This window comes from Lates calcarifer, linkage group LG3 (genome assembly GCF_001640805.2).
Source record: "Lates calcarifer isolate ASB-BC8 linkage group LG3, TLL_Latcal_v3, whole genome shotgun sequence".
NCBI lineage: Eukaryota > Metazoa > Chordata > Actinopteri > Centropomidae > Lates > Lates calcarifer.
The window spans coordinates 5,361,715-5,370,436 of record NC_066835.1 but is presented as its reverse complement, the minus strand read 5'-3'; the positions used below and the strand labels follow the sequence as shown (position 1 = coordinate 5,370,436).

Sequence of the window (8,722 nt, the reverse complement as noted above, 5' to 3'; positions counted from 1 at the left end):
ACTGCAAAAAAACATCCCTGCTGTTGAGTCTGACTCCCCTCTGTCAAGATAGACATTTCAACAGAGCCTCCTTCCCTCTCTCTTCTCCCTACAACACCCCCAACCACCCACTCACCCACTTACAGCTCCACCCCACCCACGCCGTGCCCCCCCATCCTGTTAGTAAGCTTGGACATGCTTCCCAGCCCGCTGCCCACACATTTCTCAGCTCCTCTTCATTTTGGACACTCATACATTTATGGAGTGATTCGGTGCACTCCCTCCAAGGCATCCAGGATTACTGCACATACTGAGCTGTGGCAAGCACGGGGGGCTTTGGGTATGGAGGGTGTGAGGAGATGGGGGGAGAGGGAGAGGTGTGGTCAGTTGAACGAGTGGTGGAAAGAGTGGAGGGATCTTTAAGTGAGGGATGAAAAGACAAATGGAGGATGGGAGGCCAGGGGCGGAGTGGTTTCCAAAAAAATGGAAGAAAAATGATAAGAGAGAAGAATCGAGATTGTCTTTGGCCAATACAGGAACATTTTATTTGTTCCAGAGAGTACTGAAAGTGTGTGTGATTGTACAGTATATAGGGGCCCCTATGTGTGTGGTTATGTGTGTGTGGGTGAGCCTTATTTGAGATGTCACCAGTAATTTAAGGCCCCTCTTTTTGTGCAACACCCACTTTTCTCTTGTGATAAAACACAGTCTATATCACCCATGAGCCCGTGGTCTCTGTGTGTGTGTGTACGTGGGTGTGTGAGTAAGAGGGTGTGCGTGTGTGTGCTGTACTCTAATTAGCACCTAAACACACAGGAGAGTGCTGAAGCCAGACAGCAGATAAATCAGACAAGGCTATGAGATCGTAACACACTAACAGAAGATATCAGCTGCACTGCAGCTTTAACACACTTGATAAATTGACAATACAGCAGTGAGCTATAAGCAGCTGGCTCCTTTCCCAATTCCAAAGCATTGGATTGTGGGGACAATTTTGTGTTTGCACTGCAACTTTCTTTGTCCCGACTACAAAGATGCAATAACTAATGAGACATGCACCAGGAATGCTTTTTCTTTTTTTTTTCACCCTCCACATTCATTTGCTAATACATGCCCACTGCATTTCTATATGTTTCCCTCCAATTACCAGCATTACTCAAAGTCAGAGGCTCTCCCAGCACATTTTTCATCTTTCACTTTCCTCACTCTCATTCATTAATTTGAATATCCCAACCCCAACTGAGCAGTTCTAGGCAAACACAACAGTGGTGGCGGAAACGAGCGTGCTCCCTGATGTGTGTTGTTTCTTTCTTTTTCTCCTCTGTCTTTGTGTGTCTCCCTCCCTCTCTGCTGCTATGAGCACTGCAGGCGTGAAGGAGACAGATCTCAGCAGTACAGTATGGTCTGGCGCTGGTGTGTCCCCGCCCCAGGGGAGTCTGGGAGAATGAGTCCCAGTGGAGGTTTGTTTAAATGCTAGAGGGAGTGTTTGCCCCGTACTAGCCTCTCTCGCACTAATGGATATGTCTGTGTTATTGATAGTAGGACTGAAGGAAAAAATGTGTATAAGATTTTTTATGCATTCATTATATTGTAGCCATACAGAGTGATGTCTCATTGCCCTTGCGGGTGAGATCTTTGTATTGAATAGTTGTGGCATAAAAATGAAATGTTAAATATTGGTCTGCATTAAAACTGCTCAAAGTTAGATATTTGTGAAAAAAATAAACCCATAATAGCAGCCTCAAACAGAAAGTAGTGCCACATCAGAGAGGAATTTCAAACTGGCTTTAAGACCAAAGGTAAAATGTAAGAGACACTATTAAAGCCGCTTCAGTAGAATTGTTAATTAATTAAGCTATTTATAATGTGAAAAAGATCTACTAATCTGCAATTCCCTTCAGTTTTACAGAACATTTTCATGTTTTGGTTTTACGCCCTGCAACTTCACTGTTCTGGTTCACTCTCACAGCTCTCATCAGAGAGGCAGGAAACACGACTCCAAATGAATGCTAATGTTGTTCCTTGTCTGCTACATGTTTAAATGAACAACTGTTAGCCAACATGTTCGCCAGGTCAACTTTATCGGGTCAATGTTGTGTTTACAGCTGGATGTGCTGCCCCCAAGTGGCAGCAAAAATCAATTAATGCAGGTTTGAGTTTAAGCAAAGTCACATTTTATTTAAACAATTTTGCAATTTTGGTCAGTTAACATAAACATTTAGCAGACATCTACAGGTCTTGTGCTGCGTTTATGCACTGGCGAGAAGCCCCCTGTATCTGGAACTTCCATGACAGCTGTCAGATTGAGTTGCATTCATGTGCTGTATTGTTAGGCCCAGAAGACAAACATTTAGAAAACATGGATGTTGTGAAAAGATGTGATGTGAAATTGGCTCCTTCTCTTTTTAGTTATGTAAGTAGTTGGGACATTATACAAAACTAGCTTTTCTGACAATAAAGTATCTGAATGTTTGCTCAATAAAGTAACAAAATTATATTAAGGCAATGTGTTTACTGTTCAAGAGGTTGGAAAGTGTTTGAGTGACACATTTCTTTTGTTCATGTCACCAGACTGTTTGTTTTCCACATAGCTGCTGTAAATGCATGTTGTTCACTGTACTTCACTGAGCCTGACATTTATGTTGAACAGCCTTTATCTCTCTGTCTGTATTGTTCAAACTGTTTTCATCTCTCCAGTTTCACAGTGGTAAAAGGAAAGATAAAGAAAGCACAGTGAGAGGGGGAGAGAGACAGACAGTGAGAAAAAAGAGAGAACATCCTGTAAGTGAGAGTTTACCAAGAACAATGCTGTCTGCTCTCAACTAAAGCTGTCTGCAGGAGACATTATGTCATGTGTTACGCCTGTACAGACGAGAAACTGCTGTAGTCAATATCTTGCTGCGTGCATCTCGCTCTCCTTTTCTCTCTCTCTCTCTCTTTGTGAGTGAGGAACCTGAGGACTTGTGGATGTAGTTGCAGGCTCTTCACTGACACAATACATATTCACATGGACCTCCTCAGCGGCTGCTCCTGATCGCTGCTGGCAAGGTTAGCTCTGTTTATGAAACCATCAATTACACATATTTAATTTAGTAAGAGCAGAAACGCCGCCACACTGACTGAATCCAGACCGAGTGTCCCCCTGAGCACTGGGATAAATAGAGCAAGGGAAGAGGAGGAGGAGAGAGAGATAGAGAGAGAGAAAGAGTGAGAGAGAGACAGACTTCATTAATTCTGTCGTCCATCTAATTGGAGTCTTGTTGGACCCTAAAGCTAAAATGAAGTCCGAAACGAGTTCTAATGAGAAAAAAAAAGACGCGAGGGGAAAAAGTTGGAGCTACTCATATCTAGGGAACAACCTTGGGCAAAATCAAGACTTGATGCACAATACGAACCCTTGGGATGTCCCCAACTCCCTCGGTTGGACGCTGATTAAAATTGGATGGTATTCAGTCTAAATAATGAGACTAGAAGAGTACCTGAACTTTGTAATCTGACAAACTCATGTAGTGAAGCAGAAAATGTGAAGGGGTTTATGTCAGGAATTCACCATCACACTGTGATTTCTATTACGGGTCTACAAGCAGAAAATAAATGTTGTGCACAGCACAGGAATTAACATAATTTCTTCTCCAATACTTACTGTTGCAGATAGTTCAACCCTGCTGAAGGAAGAAATTAGGCGTCTTTGTGGTTCTGCCTCTGACACTTTGACCTTCCTGTGGAGGAGAATAAGAGAAAAGAGAAGTCATACACAGAAGAGACATTTTAAGATAGATCTTTGCAGATCCACTCTCACTGTTACATAAGATAAAGGTACACAAAAGAGAGGCAAAAACTTGCTTTTTTTTGGGGATAATTACATTTCCCTGGATTCATATCAGAGCCCCACCTCAAAATCCCAGTCATAACAAATGTGGCATCATAGGCGACTCTGGTTATAATGGCATCAGTGCATCAAGGCTTTGTCTTTCATTATGGCTGTGATCAAAACCAAAAGCCACACCACAAATTAAAGGAAACTGAGCTGAACAAGGAAAACAAGCTCAGCCAAATAAACAAGAGCACTGTGTGAAGGAGAGGAGAGGATATTAAAGTACAATAGAGTAGGGTAGAGAAGTACAGTAAAGAGATGTAATGTACAGAGGAGTAGAGCAGAGGGGAGCGGGGCAGAGCTGATTCAAGAACAGAGGACTATAGTGGAACAGAGTATAGTAAAGTAAAGCAGTATATTAAAGGACAGAGCAGAAGTGTATGATAAAGGGGAGACAAATACAGAAGAGGAGGAGTGGAAAGAAGAATAGTAAAGTAGAGAGTAGTAACAGAGTAGAGGCAAGCACAGTAGAGTATGAGTACAACAGAGAGAAGCAAAATATAGGGGAATTGATGAAAGTAGAGAGGAGTAAAGTATAAGAGGAGCATGTGCCAGAAGCACAACAGTGTAGAGCAGGGAGGAGTAGAGTAGAGTAGAATATAATAACGCTATAATAAAGTACAGAGCTGAGTAGTAAAGATGAGCAGAGAAGAGTACAGTAGAGAGCAGTAAAGTACATAGAAGCAGGGCAAGTGGATTAGTATAGAGTAAGGGGAAGAAGAGCAGAGTATTGCAGACTACAGATGAGTAAAGTACAGAGGAGTAGATTACAATAAGGTGGAGTTCAGCAGTGTTTTCATACAGTGCATGGTGTAAACATGCTGCGTGCAGGCTGCTGTACACACTGCGTCTTATACAGGATGTTCAGTTCATTTGTCTATGTGATGTGACGGCAGGGTGGAGTGAGGTCTGGCTTCTGCTGACTGTCAGCATGTTACCAACATGCTGGGAACCATCCTCCACACCAAACCACCAAATCTGAGCTCTCACAGTGAAATGATTAGTCTAATCTAATTCATCGCTAAGCGTCGCCTCATCTCCATTGCTGTCCTCATTCACACACACACACACACGCACACACACACTGTGTCCTGCGCTGTATGTCCCCTTCCCAGGAAAAGACACACTGTTCAGTGGCATTCCTGCAGCAATCCAATTAGGTTTGATTTTAGTTCAATTACTGGACTGTTAGGGGAGTAGAGTGGAGATCCATTGAATGAACTTTACTTGGGAATTCCATTACTGCTGAAAAAGTCATTCAAGTCCATAATCTGGAAGGGAATGGGGTAGTAGAGGAGAGAAAGGCTGATATTAACCCTCACTGTTTCCCCTGGAATGAAGTGGCATAGGAACTGTCTACAGCCTGCTGTCTGCTGCAGTGGCGCTTCTAGTCAAACAGGGAAATCATTAAGGCTCTGGTTCAACAGAAAACTGCAGAGCCTCACACAGGAAGACATCTGCTACATGTGAGACCACAAACAGCAAACTGTCAACAACTATCTACCCCCACAACCTCCCTCCCTGTGTGTATGTGTGTGTGTGCATGTGCAGACCTGCACATGTTTGTGCAGCACTGTGACTGCAAGAGCAACAGATAAGCATTAACGCATCTTGGTGGCAGTGTGTGCAACCATAAATTACTCCCTCCTGAAGATAAGAGGCCGCTATCACAGCTATCCCACTGCAAAAAATGTTGACTCTCAAAAAGTATTTTTTTCTTATATTTAGTAACATCTTATTTTGTTTAAAAAGGAAAAAAATGTTAGCACTTAAGTTATTTCGTCTTAAGACTATTTAACGTCTTAAGACATTTTCTGAAAGAACTAGGTACAATTATACAAACTTTGGATTTTGGAAACTTTAATCTTCATATATTCTGACTTGTTGACAGTCGCATGTTCAGTTAACCAGCTGTGCTATCTGGGTTACACCAGAAATTAAATGGAATCTGTTAATTGGAAATTAATGAGCTGCCTGCATTTGACTCATAATTACTGTAAAACTATAAAGAATTCATTCATAGACAAAAATTATTAGAGCATTAAGACTGTGTAAAATAACGTGTTACAAACAAACAAACAAACAAACAAACAAACAAACAAACAAACAAAAAACATCCCTCAAGTGCCAGATGTTTTGAAACAAAGTAGAATCTGATAGAAAGCAAAAAGTCATCTCATTTTTTTGTGGAAAATAAGAGTCAACCGTAGAGTAAATGACTTGCTTCAGTGGATATTTTTTGCAGTATGCAGTATGGTAATATACCTTGGAGCATACAGGAAGTTCTCAGACTGGGGAGCACACAGTTTCTGTCACAGATAAGAGCTGATGTAGATCTGAGACAATGGGCTGTTTATGGCACTGTATCTATATCCAGAGGAGGAACAATGACACCACTAACTTTTTAATATCAAGGGTTTTTTTTAGTTTTTTTTTTTTTTTTTTTTTTTTTTTTTAAAAAAAGAGGATATTGTTTGTGTGGCAAACAGTAGCTCCAAAGCTTTTCTTTTTTTCTCCCTAGATGTGAGTTGTTCTTCCTCTTCATCTCATACACAAACATGGACACACAAACCCCCTATTGAGGGCTCTTATATTTGAGTTTATCCATTATCCATATCCATCAGCATCAATCACTCACCCCATAACTGCTCCCCGTCCACAGTCACACTCAGGCTCAGATACTCACACACAAACACCTAAACTCAGATACACTTCACTGCCAGCGAATAGACTATCAGTGTGGTTTTTACTGGCACGTCTGAGGCACTGACACCTCTGCGCTTGGTCTATTGATTTTGTTGTCTTATCCTAATGAGCCTTGCGTCATCCATCACTGCTCCACTGGTAGCACTCAGGCAGTCTGGATGGAGGGGAGGACTGAATTAAGGAGGGACAGAGACTATCACCTTGCCACAGGGTATATATCAATGAGTGTTTCCTGAATATCATTTTTGAGAGGCATCAACAGCAGTAATAAAAAAAAGGGAAAAAAAGGAAAAAAATCTGTTTGAGATATGTGATGTGAGGGTTTGGAATAGGATAAGTGCATTCTGACATGATTTCAGTCCCTTTAGCTGATGACTTCTGACCCCGCAGGCTCTTGCCTTTAACACTTCCTTCCTTGTGTCATGAAAGTGCTTTTAGGGTTGTGTTTGCGTGTGTGTGTGCAGGTATGAGTGTGTATGTTGTGCAATCTCAAGTGCAGGTGTTGACTACAGTGATGATGGGGATGTTGGAAGGCAGCTAGCACCCATCACTTACTTACACCTTTCGGAGTACAGACTGGAGATGAAACACTTCCACGCCCTGCAGATCCCCTACTCCATCCATCTGTTCATCCACTCAGCCGTTATGGAGGTTGTCCCTCCCACCCACCCCACTTTAAGTCCTCTCTGTGACTCCAAATGGTGTTTTGATGTTACCTCTCCACCCTGTGTTGATGCATTTAGAAATAATCAGCGTCTATCATCATTTGCGTAATGTGTTTGTTGTCAGTCTTAATGTCAGTGTGATAAAAAACACATCTTGCACTGCTCAATTTTGATTATTCTTTGTGTATGATAGCAGTACAAATCAGATATATTCAGTGAGGCTATGACATCTTTGAACAGCCTATACAGACTGTATTATATGTAGCCTTTTTCCAACAAACTACCTGAAGCAGTATGTCCAGCTTACATTCATATCTACTACATACCCACTGTATTTTACATCCTGTCCTGCATTCTTTAGCCTAGTCTTCTGTGTGGGCCTGAGTTGAAAAACTAACCCCAAAAAACAGGAATCAGTTTACTTCTCATAGACTAAAAATCAGCTTCTCCCCACAGGCAGTTAAATGCATAACCCCTACCCCCCACACCACAGCTCCCACTACCCAGGACAGTAGTGCAATAAACTTAAGACTGAGGTGCAATAATACCTTCCCCTGAACAACCCTCTGATTCACCCAGACTCCTCTTTGCAATGTTGATACTGCACTTTACATCCTTTCATTCTATCATTTTGCACTAAACCACTGTACATATCATACCACTGTATATATCATACATATCACTGTACTATATCTTATATATCACTGTAAATATCATCTATATTTTGATAGTCATTATTTTTATTTTTTATCTAATTGTTTTTATTCTTTTGACTTTTTATGTGTATCTGTCATTCTAGAGCTGCTAAATAGTATTTCACTGTTTTGAAACAGTGACAATAGAGACGATTCTATTCTATTCTATTCTATATCCTATTTCCTCCTTATGTTGTAACTTCCCATATCCTGCATCCTACATCTTAGGTTGCAACATATCATATATATCGTCTTTGTGTTGTACATTCTTCATCTAATATTTTGTCATAAATCTTACAAAGTGTGCCTCTAAATGTCTTTCATCCTAAATCTTAAGCCATTATACATATTTAAAGGCACTATATCTAAGTATTTGCTATTATTACATAGCCAGTGTTAGCATTAACAGCAGTTTATCTACCATTCTTGAGGAAAAGTTGCGGGTTCAACATCAAATGTCCTTCCTTTACCCACAGAGAGCTGTCTCCAGTGCTGGAAAAGCAACTTCATTGTTAACTCTTGTTTTGCTTCCATTTCTATCACTTCTTTTCTTCTGCCAAAGTTAGCATGCTAGCCAGCTAGCCCCAACCTGTCTTATAATACCATTGTGCTTTAGTCTAAACATTCCACATCCTGCACTCTATGTTTTGTGCTGCCACTAAAATCCTCTGTTTATCTTTGTACACCCCGTGATGTATAGCTTTAAATGTCTCAAATCATACATTCTACAGCGTGCACTCATGAATATCTTCCATCCTACATCCAGACTTTCTCACTCCATCTTATATCAGTGTATTGTCCTC

The 8,722-nt window shown here is 41.1% G+C and overlaps 1 protein-coding gene across 2 annotated transcripts in view; it reads right to left on the bottom strand.

Moving 5' to 3' along the window:
- Positions 1-2,133: 2,133 nt before the first annotated feature.
- The window catches only part of e2f3 (E2F transcription factor 3), a 203,042-nt gene continuing 196,453 nt past the window's right edge, over positions 2,134-8,722 (bottom strand). Inside the window, exons 9-10 of one of the 2 annotated variants that reach the window (XR_007808870.1) lie at positions 3,623-3,698; positions 2,134-3,128 (exon numbers count right to left, since the gene is read on the bottom strand). The gene's annotated coding sequence lies outside the window, so the exon portion shown is untranslated. The remainder of the gene's footprint in view (positions 3,129-3,622; positions 3,699-8,722) is intronic. The other variant, XR_007808872.1, reaches the window with a different exon arrangement.